The sequence below is a fragment of the Hypanus sabinus genome, chromosome 28, assembly GCF_030144855.1.
Source record: "Hypanus sabinus isolate sHypSab1 chromosome 28, sHypSab1.hap1, whole genome shotgun sequence".
NCBI classification, from domain to species: Eukaryota; Metazoa; Chordata; class Chondrichthyes; order Myliobatiformes; family Dasyatidae; genus Hypanus; species Hypanus sabinus.
In genome coordinates, this window is record NC_082733.1 from 11,117,627 (window position 1) to 11,133,532 (window position 15,906).

A 15,906-nucleotide genomic window follows, 5' to 3' on the forward strand; every position below is an offset into this window, starting at 1 on the left:
ACCCCAGGAATTATGGTCACTGTTCCCTAAGTGCTCAGGTTAGTCTGACTCATTGCCCAACACCAGGTCCAGTACAGCCCCACCTCCTGTTGGACTATCTACATATTAATTTTTTTAAAAAACACACACTCCTGGATGCACCTAAATTCTCCCAATTTAAACTTCTTACACTAAAAAGGTCCCAGTTTATATTAGGGAATTTAAAGACCTCGTGACAATGACCCTTTTGCTTTTACACCTTTCCTTAATCTGCCTGCATATCTGTTCCTCAATGCCCCAGTGGCTTTTGGGGGTCTGTAGTACAATCCCATCAGAGAGACTGCACCCTACCCATTTTAGAGTTCTTCCCACTCTATTGACAGCCCTTCATTATGTCTTCTCTGAGTGCAGCTGTGATATTGTCCTTGATTAGTAGTGACGCTCCCCACATCTCTTTTACCTCCCTCTCTATCTTTTTTAAAACATTGAAACTCTGGGATGGTTCATCACCTTTACCCATAATACTCCTAGAATGAAAATGCACACACTTCAAACTATCTGTCCATCATATCTGTTACTTTGCTCTTGCCTGTTTTTACTGGCTCTAAGTCTACCTTCCTCTTCATTCCTCCATTTTATGCCCTGGTGTTCTGTTTCCCATCCCCCTGCCAACTAGTTTGATCCTTCCCAAGGAGCACGACCACACCAACCCCACCCCCAGCCAGCATATTGGTTCCCCTTCAGCTTAGGTGCAGCCTGACTTCCTTGTACAGGTCACCCCTGCCCCAGAAGAGGTTCCAATGATCCAAGAACCTGAAACCCTGTCCTCTGCACCAGTACCTCAGCCACTCATTCATCTGTACCATCATCCTATTTCTGCCCTGAATGGCACGTAACAATGGGAGTAATCGAGAGATTATGGCTTTGGAAGTTCTGTTCGTCAACCTCTTTCCTAACTCCCTATACTCACTGCAGAATCTCTATCCCCTTTTTACCCATGTCACTGGTCGCTCTGCCTCCCTCTTGACAACCTTCTGCAGCTGCTCTGTGACACTCTTGATCCACCGGTAGGTAACACACCACCTGGATTGTCCACTAGGTGGAGCCCTGTGTCTCGAGGCTCAATATGCATTGCCCCAAGATGCAATGTCAGTCATTACACACAAAATTTCAAAATCAGGGTAAATTTGTTTTAAGGAACATTTCTAAAGGGCTTCTCCTTTAGTATGAGTTACCCCTGACGTGAGTGACTAGGCAGCTGCTGCTCTGACTGACACTCAAGTACAGTTGGTGCTGTAAAATCAGTTGAGGAGGAAGAGAGTGGGGGACCATAGCAGTCATTAGGAGTCTGCAGAAAGGCAGGCCTTGGGGTGATAAAGGATTTGCACACCCTGGGCCCAGAGTGGAGGTGTACACCATCTGGTCCAATGTGGACATGCACTGCCTGGGCCCAGAATGGAAGCACACCCCCTTGGTCCAGAGTGGCCCCCTGGGCCATCATCTGGGCCCAATGTGGAAGCTTACCATCTGGACCCAGTGCGGAGGTGCCCCTCCCTGTGCCCAGGGTGGAGCTGCATCATCTGGGCCCAATGTGGAAGCTTACCATCTGGACCCAGTGCGGAGGTGCCCCTCCCTGTGCCCAGGGTGGAGCTGCATCATCTGGGCCCAATGTGGAAGCTTACCATCTGGACCCAGTGCGGAGGTGCCCCTCCCTGTGCCCAGGGTGGAGCTGAATCATCTGGGCCCAATGTGGAAGCTTACCATCTGGACCCAGTGCGGAGGTGCCCCTCCCTGTGCCCAGGGTGGAGCTGCATCATCTGGGCCCAATGTGGAAGCTTACCATCTGGACCCAGTGCGGAGGTGCCCCTCCCTGTGCCCAGGGTGGAGCTGCATCATCTGGGCCCAATGTGGAAGCTTACCATCTGGACCCAATGCGGAGGTGCCCCTCCCTGTGCCCAGGGTGGAGCTGCATCATCTGGGCCCAATGTGGAAGCTTACCATCTGGACCCAATGCGGAGGTGCCCCTCCCTGTGCCCAGGGTGGAGCTGCATCATTTGGGCCCAATGTGGAAATACACTCCCTGAGCCCACTCAGGGGAGACACTCCCTGGGCCCAGTGTGGAGGTGCATCAACTGCTTTCAGCGTGGAGGTGCACTACCCAAGTCCAGTGCAGATGTGCACATATGGTGGGCTCTACCAGCATTGAAGATGGAGCTACCTCATGCAGAGCACTGTTGAGTTGTCCACCATCATTCATGGCTGGTTGTGCGGGAGTACAGACCATAAGACACTGGAGCAGAATTACGCCATTCAGCACACTGAGTCTGCTCCACCATTTGATCACGGATGATGTATTTTCCTTCTCAATCCCATTCTCCTGCTTTCTCTCCATAATCACTGATACTGTTATTAACCAAGAATCTGTCAACCCTTACTTTAATTATACCCAATGACTTGGTCTCCAGAGCTGTCTGTGGCAATGAGTTCTACAGATTCACTACCAACTGGCTAAAGGAATTCCTCTTCATCTCTTTTCTAAAGGGATATTTTTCTATTCTGAGGCACTACATCTGGTTCTAGACTATTCCACCACTGGAATCATCCTCCCCATGACCACTCTTTCTAGGTCTTTCAATATTTGCTGTGTTTCAAAGAGAACCCCCTCTCATTCTTTAAACTCCAGTGAATATAGCCAAGAGTATCAAATGCTCCTCACGATTTAACCCTTTCATTCCTGGGATCATTCTCATAAACCTTCCTTGGACCATCTGCAATCCTTTCTTATATAAGGGGCCCTAAATGCTGGATTAAGCTTTGCTCTGACATCCTCATACACTTTTGCTGTCACTATGCACATTGCCCTGTGCTGCAGTTTAAGCAGCTTGGCTAATCTGAGGTACAGCTGGTACTGCTCCTGGTTTATTCTTCCTGACCTCTCCTGGAAACAGAATTAGTTGCTGTTTGGAAGCCAGTGGCAGAGTGAGTGACATGTTACAGCCTGAGGCTACAGGCAGTACTGGAAGATACTCCAATCATGCTTTGCTTTATGGATGTCTAACTTTGAGCTGCTACATTCATTCTGAATATCTCCCGTTTGGGGGGGGGGGGTTAAGTGCCACACCACACAGCAAAGAAACCCCTAGTGTAACTGTCTCCATAATAATCATTCCTAGAGCACTCAATCCAAATCTCTATCAACTGCTGGCAAACTTGAAGGATGAGTACTCCCACTTCACAACCACATTGTAATTCAGCACATGAACAGAACTTTATTGCTCCTCCTCACATAGTGCAGCAGCTTTGCTTTGTTTACTGTGACCTTCTGCAAGCTCAGCAAGTACGGTCATTCTCAGTGCCAAAAACACTCTCTCCCTCCACGGTACGTCACCACAACATCAGTATCTATGTGCTTACCACCTGCTGCATTATGTAATGAAAGATCCTATCACAAAAATGCAATAAAAAGTATTTAAGAAATAAAATGAACATTAAGACCAAAGTATTTGGTGCAATCCATGAGATTACAGCTGTATATCAGGATTGCAGACTCCCCTAACCTAGAACTGAATAATATGAACAAGCAATCAGAATTTCCCTTAACAGTTGAGGAAATCAAAGGAAAGTAATACTTAGATAGAAGTTGAAGCAAACAAGTTACATTTAAAAAAGATTTTGCAGATGCTGCAAATATACAGCAACACACACAAAATGCTGGAATAACTCAACAGGTTAAGCAGCATCTATGGAAGGAATAAAAAGTCAATGTTTTGGGCCAAAATCATTCATCAGGACCTAAAGTGTTTAAAGAATGTGACAGGAGGGTGAATCTCACATAATATAGCAACTGAGGAGAAAGAAACAGAAGTAACATTGAGGTGAAAGAGCTTCCATAGGAAGTGGAAAAAAATTAGAAAATGTGCAACTTCACATAGCTGTTACGAGATGCACCCAACCGCACCAGCTTCTGGGGTTTAGACACCCTAACTCTCTGGAAAACGGATAACTGGTGTGGCTCCTTTAAGGTTCAGCACCGTCCCACTAATTGGCGATCGTGTTTAGGCACCAAGAATTCAGTATTTAAAGAGCACCTGAATGGAACCTCAGTGCTCAATCTTAAGCTAGATATTGGCTAGCATTTTGTTTTCTGCTCAGTTTTCATTCCAGTTTAATACTGTGTCTCAATCCTCACCTCAGATATTCCAGCATTTGGGTCTTAACCATCCTTTTCAAGGTCTCTTGTCACAGTTGCAAAGAGTGAGAGAGGATGAGGAAAAGGGGAATGTAGGTGAGTAAGATCAACTAAGCCCAGGATGGTGTCCGCCGAAAGAGGGAGATGCTGGTTGGTTATTTGCGGCCAATCTGCCTGGTGTGAAAACAGAAGAGAGGGAAATACATGCTGGAACTGTGAGACACAGAACATAGTGTTGAACACAATCCAACACATCAGGCAGGGAGAAATGATGGGAGAGGAACAGCGGGATTGGTACTGAAATGTGAAAAACACTATAGGTGGTAGAAATGTAAAACAAGATGCTGGGTAAAGTATGGATCAGTCATCATGATTTCTGCTAATTTCAATGAAATCTCACCACCAGATACATTGTTCCCTCTCCTCCTCGAATACCCCCCACCCATCTCACTGCAGCAAATACAATACCTGACTTGGGGAATTACGTGCAATGTGGGCTGGAGTTGGGGTACGAAGCCAGAAGGTGAGGGGCAGTGGTGAAAACAGAGGTAGGGGGTGGGGAGTGTAGTGTGGGTAGGAGTTTAGAAAATGGAAACAGAGATGGGTGTGGGGAAAATGGTTCTGATGCAGTTGATTTTTTGACCTAAAATGTTGACTGTTTCTTTCCTCACAAAGATACTGGTCAACTCGCTGTTTCCTAGCATATTGTTTGATACAGGACGTACAAAAAAACTGTATGAACTCAGCAGGTTGGGCAGCATCCGTTGAAAGAAGCAGTCAATGCTTTGGGTCGAGACGTTGACTACTTCTTTCAACGGATGCTGCCCGACCTGCTGAGTTCATCCAGCTTTTTTGTACATCTTGATTTGACCATAGCATCTGCAGTGTACTTTGTGTTAATTGTTTGATACAATACCTGACCTTTACTGCTTTCTCTTCCCAACTTCAAGGAATCTAAACCCTCCTTCCACATGAGGGTGTGATTTATTTGCCCTTTCCCTGGTTCAGTGAGTAGCACTGTGGTCACTGTGCAGTTTCCTCCACACAGGAGAAACCAAACCAAACTTCTGTGATGTGGTGGGGGGAAAAAAATGGGGTGTCAATCTCATTGGCTCTCCACAAATGCTGCCTGACCTGATGAGTCTTTCTAACATTTTCTGGCTTTGCTTTAGCTTTTTGAGCATCTGAGTTCTTTTATTTTGCTTTCCAATTCCTGACCAGCAAAGTAACTCAGTTTTCCTCTCTCCACAGATGCTGCATGACCTGCTGGCTCTTTGAAACATTCTCCTTTATTTCAGATTTCAAGCAACTGCTGAATTCATGTGTTATTTATCTCTCTGTTCTTCCAGATGTTTTTGGCTCCTCCGTTAACCTCTATTTACATCTCCTCCAATTAACTTCAATTAACAAGACTTCACCACCCTCTCTTAGTCGACACTAATCAGTATACATGGGTTATAAACTCCCAACTTACGGACACCCCTACATGTGAACGAACTCCCAGAATGTTAAATTCAGAAGTCTGATGTACGAACACATGTTCATTTCTGTAAATGGCAGAACTAGTTTCTCTTGTCCACATTTTAGCAATTGTCCTTTCTTTTCAGTGTTACGTGCTTTTGACACCACTCATTACAATACTGTTACCAATTTGAGTGAGTCTTTTTCTGTGCATTTTCCAATTTGCAATTAGAATTAACTTATGGACATATGTAATAACAGAATCTATTTGTTACCTAAGGAATCCTGTAATCCGTCTGCCCCCTATCACAGATATTCCCTTTGCTTTCCCCTCCATCTTGACCTTCTTAGCAACATAAGATAATTATGTTTCTGTAGCGATGTAGTTTATTCAAACTTCGTGGCACTGGCATTTAATCCCTAGCGCCTGCCCTCTCTGGGCGGAAATGACGTCAGAGGTGCATTACCAAAGTGTCCCCCCGTGCGCTGGCTATTTGTGAGCCGGTTCGCCTGCGCAGAAAGTGGGTCGCCACATAACCCCTCCCCCAGAACTAGAGATACACCTCCCAATGTCCACAGTCTGGATCAGCCTCTGTTTGGGAGGTCTGCCTCTGCGCTGCGGTGCCTGAACCTCGACCGGCTGCGCCAAGTCCACGTGGGCTGGTTTGAGTCGGTCCACCGTGAAAACCACCTCTTTCACCCCAATGTCCATAATGTACGTGGATCACCTTGAACGGCCCCTCGTACAGCCGCTGTAGCGGTGCCTGGTGTCCGCCCCTTCGTACAAACACAAACTTACAGTCCTGCAGGTCTTTGAGTACATTCGTCGGGGTCCGTTCATGCTGTGAAGTCGGCACGGGGGCCAGGTTGCCGAGCCTTTCGCGTAGTCTGTCCAGGACTGCTGCGGGTTCTTCCTCTTGCCCCCTTGGGACTGGTATGAACTCTCCTGGGACAGCCAGGGGTGCGCCGTACACCAACTCAGCCGATGAGGCATGCAGATCCCCTTTGGGTACTGTGCGAATTCCAAGCAGGACCCAGGGAAGCTTGTCCACCCAATTAGGTCTTCTCAGGCGGGCCATGAGAGCTGACTTCAAGTGACGGTGGAAGCGTTCCACTAGTCCGTTCAACTGTGGGTGGTAGGCAGTAGTGTGGTGTAGCTGCGTTCCCAACAGGCTGGCCACAGCCGCACACAGGCTGGAGGTGAACTGGGCGCCTCTGTCAGAGGTAATGTGGGCCGGTACCCCGAAACGTGCTACCCAGGTCGCAATCAGTGCTCGGGCGCAGGAATCGGCAGATGTGTCGGTGAGCGAGACCACCTCTAGCCATCTCGTGAACCAGTCTACCATAGTTAGGAGGTACCGCGCTCCTCGGGAAACTGGTAGGGGGCCCACGATATCCACATGAATGTGATTGAACCTCCGGTGGGTGGGTTCGAACTGCTGCGGCAGGGCTTTAATATGCCACTGCACCCTGGCTGTTTGGCACTGCGCGCACGTTCTGGCCCATTCACTAACCAGCTTGCGAAGTCTGTGCCACGTGAACTTGCTGGAGACCAGCTGAACGGTTGTCCTGATAGATGGGTGCGCCAAATCGTAAATGGAGTCAAAAACTCGCTGCCTCCAGGCTGCCGGGACAATGGGGCGAGGTTGGCTGGTAGCTACGTCGCACAGGAGGGTCCTCTCACCTGGACCTACGAGAAAATCCTGCAGCTGCAAACCCGAGACTGCGGTCCTGTAGCTGGGCATCTCGTCATCTGCCTGCTGCTCCACCGCCAGTGCTGCATAGTCCACCCCCAGGGACAGGGACTGGACAGCTGGTCTGGAGAGTGCGTCCGCCACGAGGTTGCCCTTCCCCGAGACATGCTGGATGTCCCTCGTGTACTCGGAGATGTCGCTGCTGGCGAGCCGACCAGGGATCGGACACCTTCGTGAATGTGAAGGTCAATGGTTTGTGGTCTGTGAATGCGGCAAACGTCCTGCCTTCTAAGAAGTACCTGAAATGCCGGATTGCCAGATACAGTGCCAACAGCTCCCGGTCGAAAGCACTGTACTTGAGTTTGGGTGGTCGTAGGAGCTTGCTGAAGAACGCCAGGGGTTGCCAGTGCCCCTCGATGAGCTGCTCCAGCACCCCACCGACTGCTGCGTTGGATGCGTCCACCGTGAGGGCGGTTGGAACGTCCGTTCTGGGGTGCATCAGCATCGCGGCATCTGCCAAGGCTTCCTTGGCTTCAACTAAAGCTGCCGCGGCCTCCTCGTCCCAAGTAATGTCCTTGCCTTTACCCGACATCAAGGTGTACAAGGGTGCATGATACAGACTGCTGAGGGGAGGAAACGGTGGTAGAAGTTCACCATACCAATGAACTCCTGCAGGCCTTTGACCGTGTTGGGCCGGGCAAAGTGGCGGATCGCGTATACCTTGGCGGGCAGAGGAGTTGCCCTGTCTTTGGTAATCCTGTGGCCCTGGAAGTCAATGGTATCGAGACCGAACTGGCATTTGGCCGGGTTGATCGTGAGGCCGAAATCACTCAGGCGGGAGTAGAGCTGGCGGAGGTGGGACAGATGCTCCTGGTGACTACTGCTGGCTATAAGGATGTCATCCAAATAGATGAACACAAAGTCCAGGTCGCGTCCCACCGCATCCATTAGCCGCTGGGACATCTGTGCGGCATTCTTCAGGCTGAATGGCATTCGGAGGGACTCGAACAGGCTGAACGGGGTGATGAGTGCCATTTTGGGGATGTCTTCAGGATGCACCGGGATTTGATGGTATCCCCGGATGAGGTCTACTTTGGAAAATATTCTTGCCCCGTGCAGGTTTGCTGCAAAGTCCTGTATGTGCAGCATGGGGTAGCGTTCTGGAGTTGTAGCCTCGTTCAGTCTGCAGTAGTCGCCGCATGGTCTCCAACCCCCCGGCTGCTTTGGGCACCATGTGCAAGGGGAGGCCCATGGGCTGTCGGACCTCCGTACGATCTCCAATTCCTCCATCCTCTTGAACTCCTCCTTCACCAGGCGGAGCTTTTCCGGGGGGAGCCTTCGTGCACGGGCGTGAAGGGGTGGTCCCTGGGTCAGTATGTGGTGCTGTACCCCGTGTCTGGGCATGGCTGCCGTGAACTGTGGTGCCAGAATCGATGGAAAGTCCGGCAGGATTCCGGTGAATTCGTTGTCCGACAACGTGATGGAGTCCAGGTGTGGGGCCGGCAACTTGGCTTCACCCAGGGAGAAGGTCTGGAAAGTGTCAGCATGTACCAGTCTTTTCCCTTGCAAATCGACCAGCAGGCTGTGAGCTCGCAAGAAGTCCACCCCCGGAGTGGTTGGGCCTCGGCGGCCAGTGTGAAGTCCCACGTAACCAGCTGGCGCCAAACTGCAGCTGCATTGTGCGGGTGCCGTAGGTCCCTATAGTGCTGCCGTTTGCAGCCCTCAGGGTGGGTCCTGGCTTCCTGTTGCGGGTGCCGTACCCCGTCAGGGGCAAGACACTGATTTCCGCTCCAGTGTCGACCAAGAAGCGGCGTCCCGACTGTTTGTCCCAGACGTATAAGTGGCTGTCCTGGTGGCCAGCCGCCATAGTCATTAGCGGCAGCTGGCCCTTGCAGGCCAGGCGACAATGGCGGGCTTTTGTGCCCCACCACTGGTGGTAGAAACATCACTGTTCGCTAGCCTTCTCACTCCTGTCTCAGTGTTGTGTGCACCCCCCTGCTGGGCCTGGTCTGGTCCGCTGTTGAGCGCATGGCCTGGTAATCTGACCGACGAACGCCACGCTCTCCCTCTTGGCTTTCCACAGCACGTCTGCCCGGGACGCCACCTTCTGGGGGTCGCTGAAATCTGTGTCGACCAGCAGCAGATGTATGTCCCCGGGCAGTTGTTCTAGGAATGCTTGCTCGAACATGAGGCAGGGCTTGTGTCCGTCAGCCAGGGCCAGCATCTCGTTCATCAATGCTGACAGCAGCCTGTCTCCCAAACCATCCAGGTGTAGCAGGCGGGCACCCCGCTCACACCGTGAGAGGCCAAAGGTCCCAATGAGCAGCGCCTTGAATGCTTCATATTTACCTTCTTCCGGGGGCGACTGTATGAAATCCACAACCTGGGCGGCCATCTCCTGGTCAAGGGCACTCACCACGTGGTAGTAACGCATGGAATCAGAGGATATCTGCCGAATCTGGAACTGGACTTCTGCTTGGCTAAACCACACGCGTGGTCACAGCGTCCAGAAAGTCGGCAGTTTTAGCGAAACTGCGTGAACAGATGAAGAGTCGGTCATCTTTGATCCAAATCCCGTTTGGACCGTTGGGGTCACCAATGTAGCGATGTGCTACACACAGTGCTGAAATAACGACACGCAATCGGTAAGTCATTTCAAGACTAGTTTATTCAAACTTGGCGGCGTTGGCATTTAATCCCAAGCGCCCATTCTCTCCGGGCAGAAATGACATCAGAGGTGCATTACCAAAGTCTCCCCCCGCGCGCTGGCTATTTGTAAGCCGGTTCGCCTGCGCAGAAAGTGGGTCGCCACTTTTAGCAATTGTCCTTTCTTTTCAGTGTTACGTGCTTTTGACACCACTCATTACAATACTGTTACCAATTTGAGTGATTCTTTTTTCTGTGCATTTTCCAATTTGCAATTAGAATTAACTTAAGGACATCTGTAAAACAGAATCTATTTGTTACCTAGGGAATCCTATAATCCATCTGCTCCCTATCACAGATATTCCCTTTGCTTTCCCTTCCATCCTGACCTTCTTAGCAACTTAAGATAATCATGTTTCCTTATTTTCACAGTTTTATGAAAGACCATTGGCCAAAACATTCTCTGTTTCACTCCACAGTCACTGCCTGAACTGCAGAGTGTGTGCAACACTTTCAATCTTTAGTTCAAATTTAAAGCACATGGAGGTTTTTCTGTTGCCAACACCAACATAGAGTGTGTCCTTGTCCTAAAGCAAAATGTAAATAAGCCTGTAATCTAATTTACAGTTAATTGTATCACCTCTAAAACAACCTAGACTGTTAGGGACAAACATTCCATGGGGTTTTATGTTAAAACATCACCCGTTGACAGCAAGTGGTGTGTTAAGGAATTCACTGCTCTCCAAACATATTTAGACCTGGAAGTTCATAGTGCTGTAAGTAGGGAGGTGCCAAGGACTGACTCAGAGTCTAGCTTGCAGTGCACAACATTTGTAGTGAGAAGTTGCTGACCTCTGCCGTGATGACGGGGTTTCAGGAGATCAGATTTGAAGTGCTGGGAACTTGGGGGTTGGAGTCTGAGCCTCAGAGTGACCAAGAGAAAAGGGTCCTGCTGAAGGGTCTTGGCCCAAAATGTCAACTGTACTTTTTTTTTTAAACATAGATTCTGCCTGGCCTGCTGAGTTCCTCCAGCATTTTGTGCATATTGCTACGATACCAGGAGGGAAGGAGGGAGGAAAGGAAGGAGTTTGCGCGTGTGTTCGTACGTACGCGTGCAATGAGGGAATGGAATGGGGAGTAATTGGAGGAAACAGTGTGAGAGGAGACTGGTCAATGCTGAAGTGAGGGATTTACCCAGAACGTTGCCCCAGAGCAGCTATAAGAGTACTGTGTAGGGAATGACATCATTGTGCACATCACTGATGCAAAATTACACAAAGGTCATTCAGTCCGGAAAGAGCCTGTTTGAATATCTCGGTGATGTGCAGCAAGCGATAAACAGCTGAATACCTGAAAACAATCTGAATAGTGAAACAAACAGTCTTGATCATATCAGACCAAAATGTTCTGAACACACTCAGTACTTATGTGTATTAAGTTTGGTTATAAGCTTATGATAAGTTCCCTGAGATGACTGTCAAATATTTGAAAGGACTCTCCACACAGAAATCTCCAATCCTCTGAACGAGACTCCTCTTCCTGCACTTCACATGCATGATCCCACACTGAGCAAAAAAACTACGGAGCAAGATACACCTGTGCCAAGTGCAAGAGAAGAGATGGAGAATAAATATTTTCTTCTTTATCACTGTACCTCCTGTCAATATTTTGGTGTAGTCTGCTCCCATGACCCTTCTGGTATAATAGCACTGAACCAGAGTTCACTCATCTTCCAGGACACACAACCATCCATTGTGTGGAAGTCTTATCAAGTAGGGCACTGAAGCTGGGTGGAGTCCGTACAGACTAGAGACTGGGGATTATCTGTCATCAAAACATTGGCCATACAGTGAAATATATTGTTTGCATCAAACCAGAAAGGATTATGCTGGGGGCAGCCTGCAAGCGTTGCAAGTCTTCCAGCACCAACACAGCACGCCCACTACTCACTAACTCCAACCGTAATACTTTGGAATGTGAGAGGAAACATAAACATCCAGAGCAAACCCACACAGTCATGGGGTAAACATACAAACAGCGGCAGCGGCAGGAATCAAACCCCAATCAGTGACCACTAGAGCTATAAAGCATTTTCAGTAAGTGCTCCCTCAGGCACCTGCCCAATTTTCAGAGGTTTCTGGAAGATTTACACCATGAAGGTCCTGCAACTAAGCTGAAATAGGTGAAGGACAGACTGAAGGATGGTCAAGTATTTCAGCTAGATGTGAGAATGCAGGAGAAGGTGTGCCAATGGGAACATAAATCAATGTTTCAAAGCTCCAATTTTTGTCTCATTTTTTTGTTGCTGAGGAGAAGGCAAGTGATTATTTGCTTTGGAGAGTTAACTGCAGAGTATTGCAAGGAATCTACAGCACTGTTCTCATTATTCATGGCACGTCTACCAAACAGCTACGTAAACTTAAGGTAAATTTGTCTCAGGGGCCGAATAAGATACATCCAAGCATCCTCAAGAAAGCAAGGGAGAAAACTGCAAGAACTCAGCCATAAATCTTCAGAAAATTTCTGAATACCAAAGAGGTGCCTGAGGCACAAAGGTAACTACAGACCTGTGAGTTTGTCACCCATGTAAGTACAAACTTGGGATGATAGAACAAGTAAATGGGACAGTCACAGAGGTAGACAATAAATTCTTGGCATGCATGGATAGGAAGGTTTGGCCAATCCAAGTTACTAGATTTACTGAGGATGGACTGAAAGTGCTCACAAAGATCACAGGGAAAAAAATCTGGAAAATATTCATAATTCCTCTGGGGAAAACTGTTCATAGAAATAAAGAAACCCAGAGTTATTGGAAGTAACAATAGGTTTCTAAGAACTGACACAATGACTGTTTGTATTTGACACTAACCAAACAGACTGTCACCTCCAAAATGACCACAGCCTTGTTATGTTTTGGAGGCTTGTGCGCCTCAATGACCTGGAGAGCTATGTTGGCTGGGGTCAGGGCTTTATGCTTTGGCTCTTCGTATGGTCACCAATGCCAAAAAGGTCAAGGGGTAGAGGCCAGACTGAGAGTGGTCCACTGGTCCTCCAGGTTCAGGCGTTCAGCTCTGGGCGAACAACCTTGACTGGCAAAACAAAACTGTTAAGGAAACAGCAATGAAGAATCTTTTTACATCTAAGTGTGATGGTATTCATGAATCTCCACCCACAACTTGTATGTCTGACAGCAGTGAAAACCAAGCTACTAACACGATGAAGGGAATGGAGGATCTTCATTGCTGCCCTAAATGCAACGGCATTACGGGCATTAGAGAGAAACAAATTGTTTTTGGTTTGGGTCAGATAGAGGAGGGGGTAGCTGCAATTCAGTGGAGAGAAACGCAAGGTGCTTCATGTGGAGACAAAACAAAATCCAGTAGCGACTTTACTTAAATGGAAAGAAAGTGCAGTCTGTGTAAAATGAAAGACATCTGGGAATCCTGATTTGGAAAACAAAGCTGGTGCAGCGGATCTCTGAATATGTTAGCAAGTTGTGGAGATCCAGGAAAGAGTTAATATTGAACTGATATCATAAAGTAACCCCTTTAGAGTTTCATTCTATCTTGATCACTGCAGTACAGAAAGGATTCTGGCCTCAGGTGAGAACACTAAATTTACTGAGAGGTTGGAGGGGTTGGATTTTTGGCAGTAATTACATTCTCTGGAAAGTGTGCCTCTCCTGGACACACAGGCCTTCCTGGAATCACATCAACTATGCCCTAGGCCCATATGGAAAGCCTCCTCCTCCCCCCCCCATATCTAAACACATGCCCAAACCCTCATCTAGGAGCAAACACCACCCCAGTGCACCCCCACAGTCCCACAGTAGGCAAGATGTGCAGTTCGCGTTTCACCAGCAGAGTACGGTAAAGGGCAGGTTTGGATCGTGGGTCTTGCTATCCATCTGGTTCTTATTGTTCTGTTCATGTACTTTAATCAGCTCCAGATGTTCACAGAAAATGCTCAACAAGGGCGAGGTCAAGACTTCAAGAAATTCAGGCAAGAACAAAGCCCTTATTTCATAAGTCTCTCCTGCTGCCACTGCGGCACATGTGTTTTCAAGCTTCAGTTTGCTCAGAGTGCAGTGGCTTAGGCGGTGTTTGCTGTCGAGTAATGTTACAGTTGTGGTTTTCATTTATTGACTGACATCCGCAACGCCAGCATTAAAATGAAGAGCCCCGGCAAAGCCTCTTTCACTCCTGTAGGTTAGGGTGAAAAATGGGATCCTGTCAAACAGTGAACTGGCTCAGCTTATAATCTCATGTCCTTCAAGCTCTCTTCTGATACCTTTGGCCCACCACAGGAGCCTGGACCTCAGGCAACAGAGGGCAAGAAGGGGAGGAAGGGATTGACCAATGTCCACTTGGAGGAGTCAAAATATGGGAAAGGGAAAAATTGAACCAGCATGAGAAAGGAGTCAGGTAGAAGGAGAAGGTGAGGAGGGAGTAATATCAGGAGAGGTAGTGACAGGAAAATATGAGGAGAGGGAGAAAGGCGAGAAGGAGAATAGGTTGGGTGACTGGAGAAAAGAAGAAAGGGAATGAGACAGGGAGGAGAGGATTAACAAACAGGGAACAGGAGAAAGAAGGGATAGACCAAGAACATAAGAAGAAAAGTTGCAGGGAAAAGGAAAGGAAAGTTAGAGTCAGGAAAAGCTGGAAGAGGAGGGGAAGAGTGAATTGATGAATGCAGCAGTTAGCTTGTGGGGAAAGAAAAGGAGGCAGAGAAGGAACTTTAACATACAATGTGAAAGGCAGAGCTGTCTCTGTGGGAGGAGCAGTGTTCTTCTCTAGCCCTTTACATTTCCCATCTACCTGGATTCACCTATGACCTTTCCTCTCCTCACCCCACCTTTTTATTCTGGCATCTTCCCCTTTCTTTCCCAGATATGAAGAAGGGTCTTGGCCTGAAATATTGACTGTTCATTCATTTCCATAGAAGCTGCCTGACCTGCTAAGTTTCTCCAGCATTTTGTGTGTGTTACTCTGGATTTCCAGCACCTGCAGAACCTTTTGTTTAGTGTGTGGGTTTGGTAGTTTTTGGAGGATGATGTTCAGCTTGTTGTGAGGATGGTGATGGAGTGTTCTCTACTGAGCAATAGATTGTGTTGGGGTGTGTGAGATAAGGGATGTTCCTTGTACTGCTTAAAACTACATCCCATGGCTACAGGAAAACTGACAGTTTTCCTTGCATGTGGTAAACTGAGCAGCAATAGCTTTAAGGAGCAGGTTTCTAAAAAGAACTGCTTCAGGATTTAGATAACTGTTCATTGTGTGTAACGCAATTGCTGTGCTTCCTACCTTAAAACAGTGGTTACACAGCAGGAATACTCTTATTGATTGTGCAATGCTTTGGGGCAGATTGGGAGAGATGTGTTAGGCACCATAGTATTGAAAGTATTTACCCTTCAGTTCTATCTGTGTGGAATGGGTTGTTCACTCACACATTCTTTCAGGAGCTGGTGGATTGCCAGGGTCACTTCAACCCATTGTCAAAACTTCTTATGCTTTTCAGCATCAAGGTTGAGACTTCTCAAAATGCTTTATAGTTCTTTTCAAATCATTCTTTGAAATGGTGACTGGAGAAGACCAAAATGGCATGTGAGAGACTAGACGAGAAGGAGAGTAGGAGAGAGAGTGGGCAAGAGGGTGGGTGAGGAAAACAGACTTAGACTTCTCACAGCTCATAACTGAAGATATTACTCACTGCTTTGTGTTCTCTCAGCAGTTTCCTTGCTCATCCCAACACTAAAAGATAACTGGGCAACACATGCTCCATCCACCGTAATACAGCAGAAATCCATTGAACCTGCTGGCTCATTCAGAACACCAGTTATCTGCTTGCAGAAATTTGGGCAAGTTAAAATTCATTGAATATGTGAACGTTTGCCAGTGGGTATGAGATGCATCTTTTTAACTGTGTTCACTCTCACAT

General features: G+C 47.9%; 1 protein-coding gene across 2 annotated transcripts in view; it reads right to left on the reverse strand.

The window, feature by feature from the left end:
- Positions 1–15,906, reverse strand: part of adamts17 (ADAM metallopeptidase with thrombospondin type 1 motif, 17) — a 460,607-nt gene that overhangs the window by 200,328 nt on the left and 244,373 nt on the right. The window lies entirely within an intron of this gene.